The 22,077-nt window shown below is 39.9% G+C and overlaps 1 protein-coding gene across 7 annotated transcripts in view; it reads left to right on the top strand.

The window, feature by feature from the left end:
- The window catches only part of LOC124777828 (transmembrane protein 94), a 495,418-nt gene that overhangs the window by 28,886 nt on the left and 444,455 nt on the right, over nucleotides 1–22,077 (top strand). Inside the window, exon 2 of one of the 7 annotated variants that reach the window (XM_047253353.1) lies at nucleotides 18,232–18,384. The exons of the other annotated variants lie outside the window; for them this stretch is intronic. The gene's annotated coding sequence lies outside the window, so the exon portion shown is untranslated. The remainder of the gene's footprint in view (nucleotides 1–18,231; nucleotides 18,385–22,077) is intronic. 7 annotated transcript variants of the gene reach the window in all.

Genomic DNA, 22,077 nt, shown 5'->3' on the forward strand with positions numbered 1-22,077 from the left:
TTAACAACTTGGTCATGTGGTCTAAAGATAGAGACATCGAATGTGAAGAGTATTGTCGTGAATCATAAAGACTGTGTGAAATAAAATAGCTCTCTACAGTTCCTCACAAATACAATCACGAAACAACCAGGGCAGATCTGAACTAAACAAAAAGCTTTTGTTTGTACTTCTAATGAATATATGTTGATGAAGAGAAATTATTCTGGGGCCCTTGATATGCTGAAGCCATCCTGTTTCCTTTATGAGCTGTTTTGATTCAAAAATAGTTTATATTTACAGGAGCAAATAAAAGAACACTGATATTGTGCTTCTTATTGAAATAGTATCTTCCACTGTTGTTTGGCTGCTGCAGATCCATTGTTAGCTATTGAAGTTCCTAAACAGAATGGGAAATTCCACCTCAGTTCTAAATCCTAAGCAGTATCCATCTGCTCTTTTCTGAAGGTTTTAGAAAGAAAGTATACAGAAAACAAACCTGAACACTTAATTAAATGATTTGAAAAAATAATACCCTCACACATGCCATTCGAAATGCACACACTGAGCATATTCAGAAATTAACGCACATTCCCGTATTCTGGGACTATTGACTGTAATCGTTAAGTTAAAATAAGTGTTAACATTTTCCAGAGAAAGGTAAACAAAGTTGTCATTGTTAGGCACCCACTGAAATTTTTCAGGCTCCCACACTGCCACACTGTTTGTGTGGAGGGGGGTTTCAAGACTCTAAAATTGCTGTTTTTTATATTGTTATATAAATGAGTAAGTCAATTTGAAAAATGTCATCTCATAAGAACTAAATTTTATAGATGACATAGAAAACTCCATATATGCCAGAGAATTAATGAATGTGAATAAAAACTCTGTATTATGGGAGGAGGGGGCGGGGGGCAGCCACGTGCCCCCCTTGTATGTACCTGTCTTGGTCATAAACATTTCACGAGAGCCCGGCAAAATTCTGGGATGCTATTAGATCTCTGTGCAGTATATACCTTGAATTGGAACATCAAAATTCTAATTCTTCCTTGTAGCAGGAATTTGAAATTTTCATTGCTAACTTTGTCACAATTTTGAATTTTCCTGTGCTGTCAATGGTCTGATGTACTAGAGGAAGTTTTCTGATTTATTCGTGGAAAAGAAATGATGAAAAACACAGCTACAAATTGTCAGGATTGCTCAAAATACGAGCTCAGTGTAACTGATGACACACTGTGTGCAAATTATGAGGACCTTACCCTGCTGGACTTGGAGAGTCAAAGATTCACAGACAGAGATCACCTTATTTCCTTGGAGAATATATTTCTGAAAAAAAAAAAAAAATCCTTATACTCAGTGCATGTGTCCAGTCACTAGCAGAAATGCTATCTGTTAAGTACTTTTTGATCTTCAAATGCAATTGGACACCCAACATCTAATGTCTAATATTTCTCCATTATCTGCCAGCCAGTCCCTTCATGTTGCAGATCCATATACTGCTGAAACTGCTCTCCTCTATGCTTCACAAATTTTAGCTCCCAACCCATCTGGCTTAGCCAGTGAACTGAATTCTTCATAGCATCAACAAAATGTTTAGACATTTTGGGCTCTTTCTAATGGTTCTGTCTATGAGCTTTCCAAATGAAGAAAATATGTACATTCATAATATAATCTGAAGCACTTTAAAGGCATAGTGATTTCATGATAGCTACTTTTTTCATAATTTAAAGTTTTCTAGCTTTTAGAATTCATCATTACTCTGAAGTGCCAAAGAAACTGGCATAGGCAGGCGTATTCAAATACAGAGATGTGTAAACAGGCAGAATACAGTGCTGCGGTCGACAGTGCTGAAATAAGACAACAAGTGTCTGGCACAGTTGTTAGATCAGTTAATGCTGCTACAATGGCAGATTACCAAGATTTAAGAGAGTTTGAATGTGGTGTTATTGTTGGTGCACGAGCAATGGGACACAGCATCTCTGACGTAGCGATGAAGTGGGGACTTTCCCATACGACTATATCAGAAATCTGACAAAACATCAATCTCCGACATCGCTGTGGCCAGAAAAAGGTCCTTCAAGAATGGGACCAACAATAACTGAAGAGAATTATTCAACGTGGCAGAAGTGCAACTCTTCTGCAAGTTGCTGCAGATTTCAATGCTGGGTCATCAAAACATCATCGATATGGGCTTTTGGAGCCGAAGGTCCACTCGTGTACCCTTGATGACAACACAACACAAAGCTTTATGCCCTGCCTGGACCCGTCAACACCTCATCGTACTGTTGATGACTGGAAATATGTTGCCTGGTCGGACGAGTCTCGTTTAACATGTGACTCTTGACAGGTGAGACGTATGTAAGCGTCCTGTCTGATTACCTGCATCCATTCAAGTTCATTGCACATTTTGACGGACTTCGACAATTCCATCAGGACAATGCAACACCCACGCGTCCAGAATTGCTACAGAGTGGCTCCAGGAACACTCTTCTGAGTTTAAACACTTCCACTGGCCGCCAAATTGCCCAGAAAATGAACATTATTGAGCATATCTGGATGCCTAGCAACATGCTGTTCAGGAGAGATCTTCAACCCCTTGTATTCTTATAGATTTACCTACAGCCCTACAGGATTCATGGTGTCAATTTCCTTCAGCCATACTTCAGACATAAGTCGCATCTATGCCACGTTGTGTTGCGGCTCTAGGCATGCTCGCTGGGGACCTACATGATATTAGGCAGGTGTACCAGCTGCTTTGGCTCTTCAGTGTGTTATAAAAAATTTGCAAGATAAATAAATTACACATACTTGCATGTATCAAATAATGGAAAGTCCAGGATGGAATGTAACAATATTACGAGAAGAAAAGTTGCTACTAGGCATGGCCTGCACCTCATTAGATATGGGAAGGGGAGGCTGGCTAAGCTTATAGGTGACAGTGTAGTGGGTGGTGGTGGTGGTGGTGGTGGTGGTGGTAGTAGTGGTATCACTCATGGAAAAATTCCTGTAGTAGTTGGTGTTAGAGCTGCACCTTTTTTAGACTGAAGTCAGCTGATAGGTATACCTGCTTAAAGGAAGTGCCTCTAACTAAGGGCTCACCTCCAGAGGATGTAATGTTTCCAAGTAGAGAAGGAATTAGCATATTTCATCAAAATATAAGAGGTATTAGAGATAAAGTTAGTGAACTGCTAATAGATGTTAACTCTGAAATTATTGGTATATCAGAGCACCACTTAATAATTTGATAATTCAGAGGCTTCCTTTACCAGGCTACAGATTAGCTGGCTGTTTCTCAAGGAGTTCCTTGCGGGGTGGGGGAGTGGCTCTGTACGTGAAAAACAGTATTTCATTTGAGTCCATAGACGTATCACGACACTGCACTGAACAGATATTTGAAAGTTGTGCAGCATTAGTTGAATTCAGTGAAACTAAACTTCTAATTGCTGTTGTTTATAAGTCCTCTAACTCCGACTTCAGAGCATTTTTGCTTAAGCTAGAGAGGGTTCTTGATTCACTTTGTAGGAAGTACCAAAAAGTAGTTATATGTGGTGACTTCGATATTAATTTTGTACATAATAGTGCAAGAAAAAGGATGTTGGTAGATCTCCTAAATTCATATGATCTGATGCAAATTGTGTTTTTTTTTTCCAACTAGGGTGCAGGGGAACAGTAGCACAGTCATAGACAATATTTTTATTCATTCTTCATTACTAGATGGGCATTCTGTTAGTAAAAGGGTGAATGGCCTTTCAGACCATGATGCACAAATTTTAACACTAAAAGGTTTTTGTACTCAAACCAATGTCGTATTTAATTACAAACTACGTAGGAAAGTTAATCCAACAGTAATAGAGAGGTTTTCAAAACTTGTCAAGGAACAAGAGTGGCAAGATGTTTATAGTGCCGATAATATAGATGATAAATACACTCCTGGAAATGGAAAAAAGAACACATTGACACCGGTGTGTCAGACCCACCATACTTGCTCCGGACACTGCGAGAGGGCTGTACAAGCAATGATCACACGCACGGCACAGCGGACACACCAGGAACCGCGGTGTTGGCCGTCGAATGGTGCCAGCTGCGCAGCATTTGTGCACCGCCGCCGTCAGTGTCAGCCAGTTTGCCGTGGCATATGGAGCTCCATCGCAGTCTTTAACACTGGTAGCATGCCGCGACAGCGTGGACGTGAACCGTATGTGCAGTTGACGGACTTTGAGCGAGGGCGTATAGTGGGCATGCGGGAGGCCGGGTGGACGTACCGCCGAATTGCTCAGGATCCTACGCAGTGCCGTAGGGGACCGCACCGCCATTTCCCAGCAAATTAGGGACACTGTTGCTCCTGGGGTATCGGCGAGGACCATTCGCAACCGTCTCCATGAAGCTGGGCTACGGTCCCGCACACCGTTAGGCCGTCTTCCGCTCACGCCCCAACATCGTGCAGCCCGCCTCCAGTGGAGTCGCGACAGGCGTGAATGGAGGGACGAATGGAGACGTGTCGTCTTCAGCGATGAGAGTCACTTCTGCCTTGGTGCCAATGATGGTCATATGCGTGTTTGGCGCCGTGCAGGTGAGCGCCACAATCAGGACTGCATACGACCGAGGCACACAGGGCCAACACCCGGCATCATGGTGTGGGGAGCGATCTCCTACACTGGCCGTACACCACTGGTGATCGTTGAGGGGACACTGGATAGTGCACGGTACATCCAAACCGTCATCGAACCCATCGTTCTACCATTCCTAGACCGGCAAGGGAACTTGCTGTTCCAACAGGACAATGCACGTCCGCATGTATCCTGTGCCACCCAACGTGCTCTAGAAGGTGTAAGTCAACTACCCTGGCCAGCAAGATCTCCGGATCTGTCCCCCATTGAGCATGTTTGGGACTGGATGAAGCGTCGTCTCACGCAGTCTGCACGTCCAGCACGAACGCTGGTCCAACTGAGGCGCCAGGTGGAAATGGCATGGCAAGCCGTTCCACAGGACTACATCCAGCATCTCTACGATCGTCTCCATGGGAGAATAGCAGCCTGCATTGCTGCGAAAGGTGGATATACACTGTACTGGTGCCGACATTGTGCATGCTCTGTTGCCTGTGTCTATGTGCCTGTGGTTCTGTCAGTGTGATCATGTGATGTATCTGACCCCAGGAATGTGTCAATAAAGTTTCCCCTTCCTGGGACAATGAATTCACGGTGTTCTTATTTCAATTTCCAGGAGTGTACAATGCTTTCCATAACACATTTCTCATGGTCTTTGAGAGTTGCTTTCCATTAGAACATTCTAATCGGGGTACTAGCAGTAATGGACAGCCCGGTTGGCTGACTAGTGGGATGAGGATATCATGTAGAACAAAGTGGGAATTATATGAAAATGTTAGAAGTAGTCACAATCAAGTTACAGTAGCCCATTACAAACAGTTTTGTAAGGTGCTTAAAAATGTTATTAGCAAGGCAAAAAGTATGTGGTATGCAAATAGAATAGCTAATTCACAGGATAAAATTAAAGCCATATGGTCAGTTGTGAAGGAAGTGTCTGGTAAGCAGCACAAGGTCGATGATATAAAGTCAGTTCGCAGTAATAATATTTCTGTTACTGATAAATCAGATATATGTACAGTATTTAACAATCATTTTCTGAGCATTGCTGGTGAATTAAATAAAAATTTAGTTTCTACAGGAAATCATATAAATTTCTTAGCAAATGCCTTTCCGAGATTGACGTCTGAAATACTCCTCTGTGATGCAGACAAGAGGGAGATTGAATCAATAATTAAATCACTGAAAACTAAGGACTCTCATGGTTATTATGGAGTGCCTAGTAGGATATTAAAGTACTGTGCTGCACATGTTAGCCCTGTATTTAGCCATATTTGTAATTTTTCCTTTAGGAATAGTCAGTTTCCTGAGCGATTAAAGTACTCTGTAGTAAAGCTGCTTTATAAAAAGGGAGAAAGGGATAATGTAGATAATTTTAGACCTACTTCTATGCCATCAGTGTTTGCAAAAGTTATCGAAAAGGCTGTGTATGTAAGGTTAATTGATCATTTTATATCACACGATTTGCTATCAGATGTACAGTTCGGTTTTAGAAGTCGTTTGACAACTGAAAATGCTATATTCTCTTTTCTCTGTTAGGTACTGGATGGCCTAAACAAAAAGTTTCGAATGCTTGGCGTATTTTTTGATTTAACAAAGGCACTTGACTGTGTTGATCTCACAATATTGCTCCAGAAGTTGGACCATTACGGAATAAGGGGAGTAGCTCACAATTGGTTCCCCTCTTACTTTAGCAACAGGCAGCAAAAGGTCATTATTCACAATGTTGATAATGGCTGTTATGTGGGATCTGAGTGGGGTACTGTCAAATGGGGGGTGCCCCAGGGATCAGTGTTGGGGCCGCTGCTGTTCCTTATTTATATAAATGATATGCCCTCTAGTATTATGGGTAACTCCAAAATGTTTCTGTTTGCTGATGACACTATCTTGGTAGTAAAGGATGTTGTGTACAACATTGACTCAGTTTCAAGTAGTGAAGTACATGACCTCAGTTCATGGGTTGTAGAAAATAAACTAATGTTAAATCACAGTAAGACTCAGTTTTTTACAGTTTCTAACTCACAGTTCAACAAAACCTGACGTTTTAATCTCACAGAACGGCCATATGATTAGTGAAACTAAACAGTTCAAATTCCTAGGTGTTCAGATAGATAGTAAGCTGTCGTGGAAAGCCCACGTTCAGGATCTTGTTCAAAGACTTAATACTGCCATTTTCACGATTCGAATGGTATCGAAAGTGAGTGATACTTCGACACGTAAATTAGTCTACTTTGCTTATTTTCATTCACTTATGTCGTATGGTATTATGTTTTAGGGTAACTCTTCCCATTCTAGGATATTTTTGGCTCAGAAACAGGCGGTTCGGGCAATAAGTGGTGTGAGTTCAAGAACCTCTTGTCGACCTCTGTTCACGAGTCTGGGTATTTTGACATTGCTCTCTCAATATATATATTCCTTATTGTTGTTTCTTGTTACCAATATTAGTTTATTTCCAAGAATAAGCAGTTTTCACTCGGTTAATACTCGGCAGAAATCAAACCTCCATTTGGATCGGACTCCCTTAACTCTTGTGCAAAAAGGTGTGCAGTATACTGCTGCATCCATTTTCAATAAGCTGCCAGTCGAATTAAAAAATCTTAGCAGTAATGACCGTGCTTTCAAATCGAAACTGAAGAGTTTCCTCATGGGTCACTCCTATTCTGTCGAGGAGTTCCTTGAAAAATTAAGCTGATTCTCATTGTATTGCTGATAGTGTTTACTTAAACTTATGGACTGACTTTTTTTCAGGTTCATGAAAATTTATTTTTATCTGTTATTACTTTTATGTTGTAAGTTCATGTACTGACACATTCCATGACCTTCGAGATTTGCTCCTCAATTTGGTCCTACGGAACTTGACATGTAAATAAATAAATAAATAAATAAATACTCACCGTATAGCGGAGGTGCTGAGTCGCAGGTAGGCTCAACAAAAAGGCTCTTCCACTTAAAGCTTACGGCCATTAGCCTTCATCAACAGTACACACACACACACACACACACACACACACACACACACACACACACACACACACACACACAACTGCAGTCTCAGGCAACTGAAACTACAGTGTGAGTAGCTTCTTTCCTTCTCATAATATTATTACATACTTTGATGTTCTTGGCCTGCTCATTGTAAGTGTTAAGAATTTAGAAAATGTTTGTTTCCTCACAGTAAGCATTACAAGTAGTGTTTGGTAGTCGTCAGCTTTCCTTTGCAGGATATGCTTATGCTGCAGCCTTACTGGTGCACAGTGGTAGCACAGCTGGCTGGCTCTGATAAACCGACTGACTGCCTACTGGCTAGCTGCAGTGGTGCACGTAACCTTCAGGTACAGGTTGATCGCTGGAGTAGCATGCACTTTTCTCTCTTGGTGTGAATGCAGTCACTCGTGCACACATAGTGAGAAAGAGGCAAGCATTTACGCACATGGCTCTACGGGCTTGTGGGGCTAGCACAGGCACATGACTCAAGTTCAAGGTGCACAAGTGTAAACGCTGCTTCAGGCTTATTCTCGCTCCTCCTCCTGGGCTGCTGCCATTGAAGAATCCAATTTTTATTGCGGAATCCATACTGCTGGAGGTAACTTGCTAAATCCGAGAAGTCTGGATGCCTCAGAGGCAGAATACATTTTTTCAATTATGTCATATAAATTTAAACACAATCCATTTGGTTACAATAACATTAAAATTTGAGTTTTTTGAGCAGTATTCCACTGATTTTCAAAAACAGATTAATGTAAGCAATCATCCTACGTAACTATGCATATCTCCAGGAAAGGAGAGAGGAGAGGCTGGAAGTCCAAATTTTCTGATGTTATCTTGTATTCCATAGTATAACCTTGTCAACCTCTGTGAGTTGTGAAAAGGGAATGGTGGTATTATATTGTTACATATGTTGATGTTTGTGTCAGGTAAACTTCAAACTAAATGATATTTCAGCGCACACTTAACTTTATAGTTTGTCCTGTTTTTTTCCACTGCACTATTGTTATGGGTAACTTATGTTGTTGCGGAGTCACTTTGTGAGAGGGAACTGCAGTCCTGTTGTGATTTTGGTTGTCATGTGAAACCTCATTTAATGGATGGTTAGGCTACACATGAGATGTGATACTTGGTTGCAGAACAAGTATGATTCATTTGTGGTGCAGAGGTAATAGTTCAGTGAATCTGGACTTGAATGATAAAAATGTTTTTTATTTAGTAAACCCTTACTATAAATGAATTCCATGTGTAATAGATGGTGTTATTTTTATTATGGACAGCCTTATTTTCTTCATTATTCTAGACATTAATTTCAGCAGTGACTCTGATGACACACCATGCATATGAAGGAGTTTGTATTCTGTTCTCGATTTAAAAATTTATCTGCAGGAATTACACAAGTTGAGAGGGATTCAGGTAATTTACAGAAAACACTCAAAGTTCTAAGCCTTATTTATGTTTGCTATAGTGCTTTGGTATTAGTTACGTAGGAAGTTCTGGAAGTAATGTACACATGTTGTCCCATGCTAAAGTCATTGCGCAACAAGAGTGGCACATTGTCAGAAGAGACTACATGTTCCAGGTTTCCTGCAGGCAAATTTTTGCTGTGGTATAGATAACAAGCACATCACGGTGTGGGAGGGAAGTGGTGTGGTAGCTGGAAACATGGCACAGTGCGGTTCATGTGGGCAAAACATGTATATTGCACACAGATAAATCATTAAATTCTGGTAGTGTATGGACCAAATGCAATGTTACATTCAGTTGTAATGAAATGTTGCCAATAATTTGACTGAGGCTTCACAGACATGGATGATAGTGATCAGTAAGGAAGGCAGTCAACTTTGACCACAGAGGACATCTGTTGTTTACAGAGAATTTGTGACTTTTGAAAAATAGTTTCACATATCAGTGTCACTTCAGTGTGTAGTGCAGCATTTAGTAAAAGTTATTTGATCTCCCACAATGTGCGTAACTTACTTTTTAAAGTCCTCTTGAATATAAGCATACTCATAGATTTTCTCACAAAAAAAGGAAAGTAAATGAACTTTTTACATTATAGTGCTTTGCAAACACTCAGTAAAATTTTTTAGCTTATGTATTTAATTAGTTTTTAGAAGAATTATATATGAAGATAGACATTGCGGTTAATAAAAAATGCAAATTTTTTGCTTTCCTGAAACCTACATTCACATATCAAAATATAATGAAATAACAAGCAACCAGTTACTTATTATTTCATTATATACAAATACAGTTGCTGAAGATGGATAAAATACTAAACATATCAAAATGTTCATGTTGCGTATACATCTATATCTGTATTACACGAACCGCATCATGATGCACAACAGTGTGTATGTGTCCCACGTTTTCCACACATTTTTGTGCTATATGTGAATGGTGTGTGCGAGAAAACTGTAGGTAAGACTCCATATGAGCTCAGGTTATTCTTATTTTACCATCATGGTCATCTAGTGGAATATTTGTGGAAGAAAATAATTTATTGCATAACTTCTTTTAACAGACTGTCTTGAAAGATTATCCTTAAGTTACTCCACAATATACAACATGATTTGCTGTGTCTGCTACTGGAATTCCTGAGCCTCTCCATACGCTATTGTGCTTGCTAAATGTACCCATGAGAAAACATGTTGCCTGTCCTTGACTCTGTTCTATTGGCTTCATTGATCCTACCTGCTAAAGAGCAATAACTCGAAGACTGTCAAACAAGGGTTTTGTAAACTATGGGGTCAGTTACATTTAGGATTCTTTCAAATAATCTGTCTAGCATTTATCTTTCACAGTAAGTTTCACATGGTCATTCCACATTAAATCAAATGGGACACACAGTTATACATTTCTAATGGTTGTGATTATTTCCAGTGACTGATAACCAATAGTTCAATCAGACAGTAATATCATTCCATTTATTTAACTACATTATGTTGCATGTGTTCCTATTGAGACTCAACTTCCAGTCATCTGTAGCTCTTCTCCATATTAATGCAGTCTGCTGGAATTGTGACTTCTCTGTATACGACAGCATCATCTGAAAACTAATTTGTGGATCCTCCATTATCTTCCAGACTCCATTAATGTGTAATATGAATAGTAATTGACTTACAAAATCACTTTGAAGTTCTCCCAGAGCTATTATTACACATAACCATTCTCCCCTTTACATAATATGTGCTGAATTATACGTCCCAAGAAGTTTTCACACTGGTAATGAAGTTGGTCTAATATTCTGCAAGCTTGCTTTTTCTTCACGGTGTGACAGTGCAGTACTATATAAGAATGCCTTTTGGAAGTCAATAAACACAGTATCAACAAAGATGGCACTATACAATGTCTTCTTTTTGTCTTGGATATGCAGATAGAGAGTGACCTGTGTTTTACAAAATTGTTGTTTATGGAATCAATGTTGATACCTACAAAGAGATTTTCAGTATCTAAAAAGGTCGTAGAACACAGGCATAAAATGTTTTCCATGTGTTGACAACAAATTTATGTCAACAATATAGCATACTGTCCAAAGCCCTGTGTTGAAAAACGAAAAATGTCTGCATCTTTTCCAGTTATTTGAAGTGCATCAATGTTCCACTGACCAGTGATATACTGATCTTCCTTTGCATAGTCTATAGACCGGTACAGGTTTTCCTTTGGTTATAGTTCTCATTCTTCTTTTATATGTTTTCAGTTGCGTTTTTATTATGTTATCATGTATGTCATTTGAACATTATTGTGATGACTGTATAGAAGATCCGTATTATGATCTCTTCACTGATACAAGTTTGAAAGATGGAGTTCAGTATTTGGGTCTTCCTTCAACTCATTGTCAGTTTTATCTTGAGTAAACTTTATAGCAACTGATCTATTTACTGCCTTTATATAAGACCAAAATTTCTTAGATTTTTTCCTCATGAAAGATAAAATTCTAGTTTTAGAGTTTCTTGAAAATTTGTTTTATTACTGTTGTTATGTTTTATTCATTTGTTGAGATTTTGTTCAAATCCCTCTCTGTTTTTGTATCAAATTTCTAATATGGCTATTGAAGATGTATGTGTTTTATACATTACAATCGAATTTTATCCTTTGAGGTTCCATAACTTCAGTGACAGCGATGAATGTTTAATTTCAGTGGAGGTAATCTGAAATTTGTGTAGAAGAAATATTTTCTTACCTACTTTAACATCTCTTGTAACAATGCTAGTCACTAAAGCTATACAGATTCACAAGACCAATAAATAAATATAACAGCTATGCACTGATAGGTTCCCTTCTTGACACTGGCTGACTAAAAAAGTTCAGGTGTTTTCATTATTAGGAGAGCGAAGAAGTTACCCAAGGAAGCTGGGTCTGTACTCATTTCTGAATGTAATTTTCAGTTAAAACATTTACTGCAATATTTGATGAATATTTGTCCACACCACATGTTTTAATAACAAATGTGTCCCACCCCACTTCTGGCAAGTTGAAATCTACCTGTATAGTGGAAAAGAATACATTGCAAGCCCCCTTTTGATTTTTCTGTAAGATTCCTTCTTCTTTGAACCACTTTTACAACTTTTGGAGCACTCATTCTCAAGGTGTCTTCATGAATGAATCCTCTCAAAACACATTGTGATCGCCCTATTGTAGACCTACTTAGAATGGCTGCTCAGTAGGGTGTTGGGCACATACCCCAAACAGTGACCAAGGAACAATTTTTAGAAGAGCAAGATCTAGGCAGGTATTTGTAATTGGGATTTCTCTAGAATACCACCTGTGTGCAAACTCATAACATGAGAAATCACACTCTTGCTTTAGGCTGCTCCAAGATTGGAGAGCATATTCTGCTTTAGGCTGCTTCAAAATTGGAAGGCATATTCTATCATACAAGTCTGTAGCTATTGTCCTATCACATACAGTTGTGAATGTAGTGATATGTCCACGTTTTTTGCAGCATAGAGGAGCTGAAACCTCATACTTTGTCCATACTGTCATTTCTATTCTCTTTTATTGGATGAACATCATTATGGAAGTCCCAGTACGTGACTGCTGACTTTCATGAATGAATTTTCACTCTGCAGCAGTGTGTGCACTGATATGAAACTTCCTGACAGATTAAAACTGTGTGCTGGACCGAGACTTGAACTCGTTATCTTTGCCTTTCACGGGCAAGTTTTCACCAACTGAGGTACCCAAGCACAATTCACAACCTGTCCTCACAGCTCTACTTCTGCCAGTTCCTCATCTCCTACCTTCCACACTTTCGCAGAAGTTCCCTTACGAAACTTGAAGGACTAGTACTCCTGGAAGAAAGGGTATTGTGGAGCCATGCCTTAGCCACAGCCTAGACAATGTTTCCAGAATGGATTTTCACTCTTCAGCACACTGTGCACTGATATGAAACTTACTATTAGATTAAAACTGTGTGCAAGACCAGACTCGACACTGGGACTGAGTCCTAGTCCAGTACATAGTTTTAATCTGCCAGGTCAATGCATTTTCTGCTGCAGAGTGAAAATTCATTCTGGAAACACCCCCGAGAGTGTGGCTAATTCTTTCTTCCAGGAGTGTTGGTCCTGCAGGTTTTGCAGGAGAACTCCTAAGAAGTATGGAATGAAGGAGATGAGTAACTGGTGGAAGTAGAGCTGTGAGGATGTGTTGAATCATGCTTGGGTAACTCACTTGGTAAGCATGTGCCCACAAAAGACAAAGATCTCAAATTCAGATTTCGGTCCAGTACACAGTTTTAATCTGCTGAGTTTCTCATGTTTGAGAGGCTTCATTGAACCAATTAAATCCCATGTAAGGGGAGAGATCACTGTATACTCTTAATCAAGCCAATGATTCTAACTCAATCTTACCTTGAAAGTATTATGCTGACACTAATCATGCCACTTTTAGGTGGGAAGTGTTTTTAATTGCAGTTGCGTAGGGTAATAGTAGAGGTCGTGCCTTAATTACCACTGCCACCCCAGCAAACAATTGCACTGCAGACGCTACCAAATGCTTTGTGTACTCTTAGTTACTTTGTGTTAGGATTGTTTTTTTAAATGAGTGAAGACCAGTCCTGGTGCATAAAAGGATTGGAATGTGACTCGCACCACATCCAAAGGAATCAGTGAGCCCAGTGACTATTATATCAGTTCTGCTGCTTTCATGGAAGCAAAGAATGTGGACATAGGATGGCAGTCCTTCCAGAGGGAGGCGAGGCTTATTCCACTGCACCACTCCTCTCCACTTGAGCAGTCTAAGTTCTTGTTTGTTTACGGTCGTGGCCGACTGCCACGATGTACTGCCCACATAAAACGTGAATTTGTTTTCATTTAATTGAGTAGTTGTCAATGATTGTGTTAAGTGAAGACTATAACAAGCTTCTGATAGTCACATGGAATTGAATATTGCAAATGTAGGTCATTTGTGATACTACTTTCATGCCTTTCTTGGAAGTTCAATAATAGACGAAGATCCTATTGTTCTTAAAACTTTTGAGTTGTGTGCATACAAATTTATTTTCTGTAAGCTTTTTTTAAAAATGGTTTTAAAAGTGTTTGAGTTGGTGTGAAGCCTAGACATTGAACTATGAATCTGGAAACCAGTGTAATGCATATGCAGCAGTACTGCAGAATCTCTTGTTGTCTTTATGTGTTTGGGAAACTATGGTCTTTTAATCACTTTTGTGGTGACAGTCTGCCTGCTTAGCTGAGTGGTAAAGTGCTTGCATACCACGCAGTGGGCCTGGGTTCGATTCGTGGCTGGGTTGGAGACTTTCTCCATTCGGGGACTGGATGTTGTGTTGTCCTCATCATTATTCATCATCACCGATGTGCATGTCACCAAATGTGGCATCACCTGAAATAAGACGTGCAACCCGTGGCCAAACTTATCCCGATGGAGCCTCCTGGCCATTAATGCCACATGATCATACAGATGTGCAAGTCAGTGTCACTATATGTCAGTTTTTAGAAACATTATTTTCAACAAGTAAAAGTTGTATCCTGTTCTCATCACATGAACATCTTTCTCTCTCTCTCTCATCCTGAAACAACAGATTAATTCCACCTGTGAGCTGCTGTTCAATATTATAAAAAGAATTGGATGAAAATATGGAAACACCACGAGATATGCTTACTTGAATATAAATCCAAATGCGAGCCAAGTGTGCATGTTGTGCTGTTGTGTTTGACGATGAATGGCACCTGTACAGTGTCTTCAATACGTTGCAGGTGCCAGTTGTGGTCATAATAGTGTCGTGTGTGATAGTGAGTGCATTGTATTGGAGATAGCGAATTTGAATACGGGCAAAGTGTAGGTGCTCTTATGGTTGTTACTTTCATATCCAAGAAGCCAAAGTGTTTAATGTTTCAAGAGGCACTGTATCGGGAAAGTGGGAAAATATCATCCCCAAAGTCACTACACAGACATAAGTGTGTGTTGAGTGATCATGACAGATGGTCATTGAAGAGGATTGTGACGAAAAATTAGAGGAGGACAGCTTCAAAAGCCAGTGCAGAATGAATGCTGCACTCAAAAACACTGTCAATAACAAGACAACACTGTGGGAGTTTGACGAGCAGGGCGAGCTGGAATTCCAAACACCAATGCCTGTAACAGGAAAATATGATGCTGAGGCCATAAAACTTGGACTGTGTAGCAATGGAAGAAAGTCATTTGGTCGTGTGGGTCTTGTTTCACACTACTTGCAACTTTGGGCAAAGTATACATCCAAGGGATTTGATGATGATTGGACATCCACATCATTGTATTCCATGGGCCCTGTGATTACTACCAAGGATTATGTGACCATTTTGGCTGATCAGGTTCATCCCATGGTACATTGTTTGTTCCCCAATGGTGATGCTGTGTTCCAAGACGACAGGTCGCCCCGTTCATGCAGCTAGCATTGCCCAGGATGATAATGTGAGCACGAGGATGAATTGTTACATTTCCCCTAACCACCACAGTCTTAATGTTATTGAGCTTTTGTGGTCTACTTTGGAGAGAAGGGCATGTGGTCACCATGTACGTCCATCATTGTTACCTGAACTTGACATTATTTTGCAGGGAGAATGGTACAAGATTCCCTTTAAAAGTATACAGGATCTGTATATATTCATTCATAGATGTATGCTGCTTTGAGTGCCAATGGATTTCCTGTACCACATTTGGCATGGTAATGTGTTGTGTTTTTGGTGTTTCCATGTTTTTGTCCATCCCCTGTATGAAAACTATTGCCGTAAACCAAATTAGATGTAATCATCATTTTAAAAACATAACTAGCAGATAATGGTTTTGTTTAGGTCTTGTATTGATTATGGTAGTGGAACTATACGTGTCAGTTTCTTTGTAGAACGAGGCATTGGATTTGTTTTGAGGCTAAAATAGGCACTCCTAGATGTTTGTCTTGGCTGAATTGACCCTCTATGGCTAGACACTGAATTTTGAAATGTAAAGGACGTAAAACATGAAACAATTCATCATGCATCCCCCCTCCCACACACACACACACACACACACACACACACACACACACACACACACACACCTGGAACCCTACATCAGTGCCAGACATGGGGTGCCAAACAACAAGCGAGCACGATGTGCAGGCCTGGGCGTACCTGTCTCGTCTTTGCTTAGTCCTCCTTGGAAGTACTTAGTACAATATGACATTTCATTTACCTTTCTGATTAGCACAACTTTCTTCAGTTTGGCAGAATCATTTTATTGACCCTGTTTACAATTCACTGTTTGTTTGTGATATAAACGTAGTTTGCACTTCCAGTCGCTGTTAGTACAAAAAGAGGTAGTCTAGTGATCTGTTGTCACAAGCATTTAAAAATGAATGGAAATCACAGAAAAGAAGGATAATAATTCTAGCTATCACATTTGCATAGCTGATGGATATCATATTTGCTATGGAACGACATTAAAACACCACACACAAAGAATTTAAGGATTTAGTTGACAATGAAACAGAAAAAAATTAAAATGTACAATAGATGGCGTTTCATTGTTCTGTACATCAAGAAGTACTTTGTGCTAAATTTGCAGGCATGGACAATGTGATGAAAGTGATGGAAAGAGAAGTAAGTTGTTTAAAATTGCATGCATTATTCTACTGTCAGTTGTAACAGTTTTCGATGGGACTGAATGTAAGAGTATGGAGACTCTACTGCGAAGTACATTGGTTAATTCAAGGGGCATTCATGGAATGAGTTTTTGATTTAAAACAGACCTTTATTGAATCTATGAAGGAAAAAGGAGGGCAGGAACAAAAATTAGAACGTTCGGAATGTATTGCAGATCTTGCATTTTAAGTGGACATGACTGCACACTGCCCATAGTAAGACACTGCGAGGTGAGCAGCAACTTATTTCTCATTTGGTGGGGATCCACTTCAAAAGAAAATCGCATTGTCGATGGGACAAATTTTGACAAAGAAAGAAAACAAAACACCGTGCATATCCCTAAGCTCACACAGGTGTTAATGAAAATGGAAGGTTTGCAGAATTCCTTGTGGCCATTGATTACAAGGACAGTATTGTAAACATTTTGAGGGCACTGCCAGTTTTACACCTTCACTGGAGCCGTTGTCGAGAGTGTTTGGCGTTTCAGGTGGAAGTGCTCCTGTGCATGTGCAGATGGAACTGATTGATCTGCATTGTAATTCCCGCGCAAAAGAAAAATTCTTTTACGTTAGAACTGTCCAGGAGATCTATGTGGTTGATCTGTGTGGTTTTCCTCGAGAAGAGTTTCCACATCTCCATAATGTGGCTGCAAACATGACAAAATATTTTGATCAATCTACTGTATGTGTGCAAAACGCTATTTTTTATTATGAAACTGAATAAATCATGATTATGTGGCAACCAGAGTGTGAAAATCTGCGTCTGCCCATATGCTGACAATTTGTACTAGATAAAAATTATGTCATCAGTGCACCAAAACTAATTAAAAAATACTGAAGGTTTATTTTGTTTGTGACGTGTGTTGTTGAGAAATATGAAATGAAGTGATATTCAGTGCTACTGCATTGTCATGTGCAATATATTGCGCATACTAAAGTTACAGAAAAGAATAATAAGGAACATGTGTACTGCTCATCCAAGGACATCATGTCGCCCACTGTTTGAAGAACAACAGTTATTAACAATTCCCTCCTTATACATCTATAATATTATCATCTTTCTACACAGCAATTTAGAATTATTTGAGAAAAACTGTTTCAATCACACGTATAACACGAGAAACAGAGACAATTTTATGCTTCCCACTCATCGCTTAAACCTATATGCGCAGTCTCCTCAGTATATGGCAATGAAAATTCATAACAAGCTAAAAGGAAAGAATGTTCTGAGTATGAACCTAGAGACACTGGAAACAAAGCTATATGATATACTTGTCAAATGCTGCTACTACACTGTTGAGGAGTTCATGAAGGATGAACTGAACATTTGAGCAGGATAAATTTACATATAGTCTTGTGTGTAAATGTAGCTGTCCTTCACAAAAGGGAGGGAAGAAAAATAAAAGTTTATGTTAATGTTACAATTATTTGTACCAATTAGGCCTAAAGTTGTGTTATCCATTTTTTTGACGTGTCTCCTGTACACTAATCGTATGATTAGAAATTGTATGTTATGAGACGAATAAAACACTATCCACTGTATTTGGGCAGGGGGATTTTCCAGACAGGTGAGAGAGCTATGGCACACAAGCAAGAGGAATAGCACTGCTCAAGTGGCTGTAGTTTGACAAAGAATTTATTCCGAAAGCTATCAAGTTTATTTTCCTTTTTGTGGATGCCTGTCAACGACTCAACAGTTCTACAGTGAGTGGTCTCCTTTACTGCTAAATTATTTTGTGACAGATTAGATGTACATAAAAATCATTCAGTGTTTCTTTGTACCTAAACTCAAAGGTGAAATTTGAATTTTACCTCCATTATTTTAATGAAATCTTCAATCTCAGCATTGTTGAACTCAATGAAATGTGAAGAAATCCTTACCAAATGTGAAGAACTTTCATTCTCAGACTTTTTGAGTAAAGTAGCTGGCTCACAAAAGGAGGAACGCCCACAGCTCGTGGTCTAGTGGTTAACGTTAGTGCATCTACATCACGGTGTCTCGGCTTAGATTCCAGGAGGGGGTCAGAGATTTTCTTTGCTGGCGAACTGAGTTTGTGTTTTCCTCATTATTTCATTTCAGCATCACCTACTGGCAAGTTGCCAAAGTGGAATCAAATACAGAGATGTGCACTGGGTGGACAAACAACCCCAAATGTGGTTTTCCAGCCAATAATGCCACATGGTTGTTTCACAAAAGACGAGCAAAGAAGTTTTGTGGAAAACTAAAGCAGTCAACTGAATTGTGCTTAGTACATAATGACATTTATGGTTTCATATTTGACTTCATGCAGAATCTTCTTTTGCCAAAATTTCACTTTCAAGACATCACCTATTTACTTACGTCTGTTGCTTTGTGTACCATGAAAGGAAAGAGAAGGAAGGAGCAAGTGGAATTTGTAGTGTGCTATACAAATACATAAATGCTAAATCCCTTCAGAAAAGAAGGAAAAATTCTGCTTTATGACTTGATTTTGTCTTGCTCTATCCATCTGTGTGTACTTTGAACAAGGTTTTCCTATTGGGGTGTTTCTTTTTTTTATGTCACAACAATAAAGATTTTGACACCAAAAAAGAAAAAGAAACATGGAAAATATGACCAGATGCAATTTTTATAAGAGTATGAAGGTATAATGAATCATATGTTTTGTTTGAAGTGATGATATTTGAATTCCTACACAGTTTGGATTTTGGTAATTGACATGAAATCACTGAGGAGAACATTCCTATGCAAAAGTAAATTAAATCAAACAATGGAAAATCCAGGATGGAATAATGTCAATGTTATGAAAGGGAAAGATTGGTGCTCATCGTATAGAGGAGATGTTGAGTTGCAGACAGACACAACAGAGAGGCTACTGTACGTGCTGAGCTTTTGATCAAAAGGCCTTTTTGTAAATTAGACTAGGCACACAAATTCACACAAGCACAACTTGTACACACACATGATGACTGTCCTGGCCACTGAGGCCAGACGGCAAACAAGTGCGCCTGACGAGAGAAGAGATCTGGGCCGTGGAGGTAAAGAGGAGGCTGGGATAGGGAGGGTGAGCGATAGTAGAGTAGGGGTGGGGGAAAGTAAAGTGCTGCTTGTGGGAGCATGTAGGTATGTGGTAGGACAATGTTGGGCAGCTAGGTGCAGTTTGATGTTCGAAAAAGGGGGGGTGGGAGGAATGGAAAAGAGAGAAGTAGAGGTGGGGAAAAAAGACTAATGGGTACATTGGTGGAATAGAAAGCTGTGTAGTGCTAGAGTGGGAACAGGGATGGAGGTAGTTGTGTGAAGGACAGGAACCAACAAAGGTTGAGACCACAGGTTTAAAGGAAGGAACGTAGGGGGTATTGCAGGAAGAGTTCACACTCACATAACTGAGAAAAGCAGCTGTTGTAGGAAGGATTCAGATAGCATAAACTATGAAGCAGACATTGAAGTGAAGTACGGCCTACCAACACCAGCTTTTCTGAATTATGCAGGTGAGAACTCTCCCTGCAATATCTCCTACGTCCTCGTAACCCCTCTGGCCTCAGCCTTTGCTAGTCCCTGTCCTTCACCCACCTATCCCCATCCCCACTCGCACTGTAGTACTATCCAGCCTTCTATTCCACCTATGCATCCATTAATCTCCCCCCGCCCCCCTCTCTGCATATCTCTCTCTCTCTCTCTCTCTCTCTCTCTCTCTCTCTCTCTCTCTCTCTCTCTCTCTCTCTCCCCCTCTCCCCCTCTCCCCCTCTCCCTCTCTCCCCCCCCCTCCCCTACCCCTCCTTCCCACACTCCCTCTCCCCCCTGCCCCTGCCCTGCTCAAACATATCAACTGCACCCAGTAACCAAACCCTGTCTCCATCACATCCCTTGATGCTCCTACAAACAGCACTACATGCTTCCCCACCCCCACTGTATTATCCTTCCTCTTCCTTATCCCATCCTACACTGTTCCACACCTCACACCCACCCTAGTGCCCCTCCTCTTCCTTACCCCATCCTCCACCTTGCCCTATCATCCTCCTTGCTGTATCTTCTTCCTTGCTGTATCTTCTTCCTTGCCCCATCCTCTTCCTTGCCCCATCCTCTTCCTTGCCCCATCCTCTTCCTTGCCCCATCGTCCTCCTTGCCCCATCCTCCTCCTTGCCCCATCCTCCTCCTTGCCCCATCCTCCTCCTTGCCCCATCCTCCTCCTTGCCCCATCCTCCTCCTTGCCCCATCATCCTCCTTGCCCCATCATCCTCCTTGCCCCTACCACCCATGGATTGCTTCTCCTATTAGGCACAGTTGCTCGCAGTCCGGCCTCCCTGGCCAGACAGTGGACGTGTGTATGTAAGTTGTGCTTGTGTGAATGTGTGTCTGGTTTCTACTTTAGAAGAGGGCCTTTTGACCAAAAGCTCAACTTATATGGCAATCTTTTTGTTGTGCCTGTCTACAACTTGACATCTCTGAATGGTGAGTAGCAATCTTTCTTTTTCATACTATTGTCAAGAGTAAGTTAAGATTTTCATTTGGTAACTACATGGAATTATTCACATTTAGCGTGATACAGTCAGCTGCATTTATAATCTAATACAGTTCCTTTCAGTCAAGATACTCGGACATGACATTCTCTCAGGTGTTGTAATTTAAACTTGTATTCATCAGTTAACTTGCCTTCTAGCAATCGCCAAAGGCAATATTGCTCTAATACACTACCTGTGTAAAAGCTACCTTAATTTATTTATTTATTTACATCCCATAAATCCAATACTGCGAGGCATTCGCATGGATGTAGGACGTGTCAGAATTATTGCAAATAATACAAAAGGAATACATAAAAGTACCTCTTGCAAGAGGATATCTGGTATAGGACAAAATACACATTAATAGGTATAGAAAAATTTACATTAAAAATATGGTAGATCTTAATAGCTAAATGAAAGACACAGTAATGTTAACAATGACTGTGTGTATCGTAATGCACAATAGCACATCAACTTAGTAATGAAAAAATCAATTACAGTTAACTCTACTGAAATATTCTTCTAACGAATAGAAGGAATTATGTAATAAATACTGTTTGAGCTGTTGTTTAATTTTGGGAAGCTTGTGGATAAGTAATTTCAGTGATGGTGGGAGAGCATTGAACACCTTGCAGCTCACATAATGGACTCGTTCTTGTACAATAGTAAGGTTTTTTGATTCATAATGGAGGTCCATCTTCCTCCTGGTATTGTGGGTATGGTATGAATCATGATGAGTATGAGTTTCTTGAATAGAAGGTGAAAGAGAGAGTGAAGGATAGGGGTGAGAGGACATGACTATAAACAAAACTCTGTGTAAGCAAACCACTACAAAAACTGTTGGTTCATTATTTTCACTCAACAAGTATATATACCATTCAAATATTGTAGTATCTGTAGTATGAATGTTGTACAAGG

This window comes from Schistocerca piceifrons, chromosome 2, assembly GCF_021461385.2.
Source record: "Schistocerca piceifrons isolate TAMUIC-IGC-003096 chromosome 2, iqSchPice1.1, whole genome shotgun sequence".
NCBI classification, from domain to species: domain Eukaryota; kingdom Metazoa; phylum Arthropoda; class Insecta; order Orthoptera; family Acrididae; genus Schistocerca; species Schistocerca piceifrons.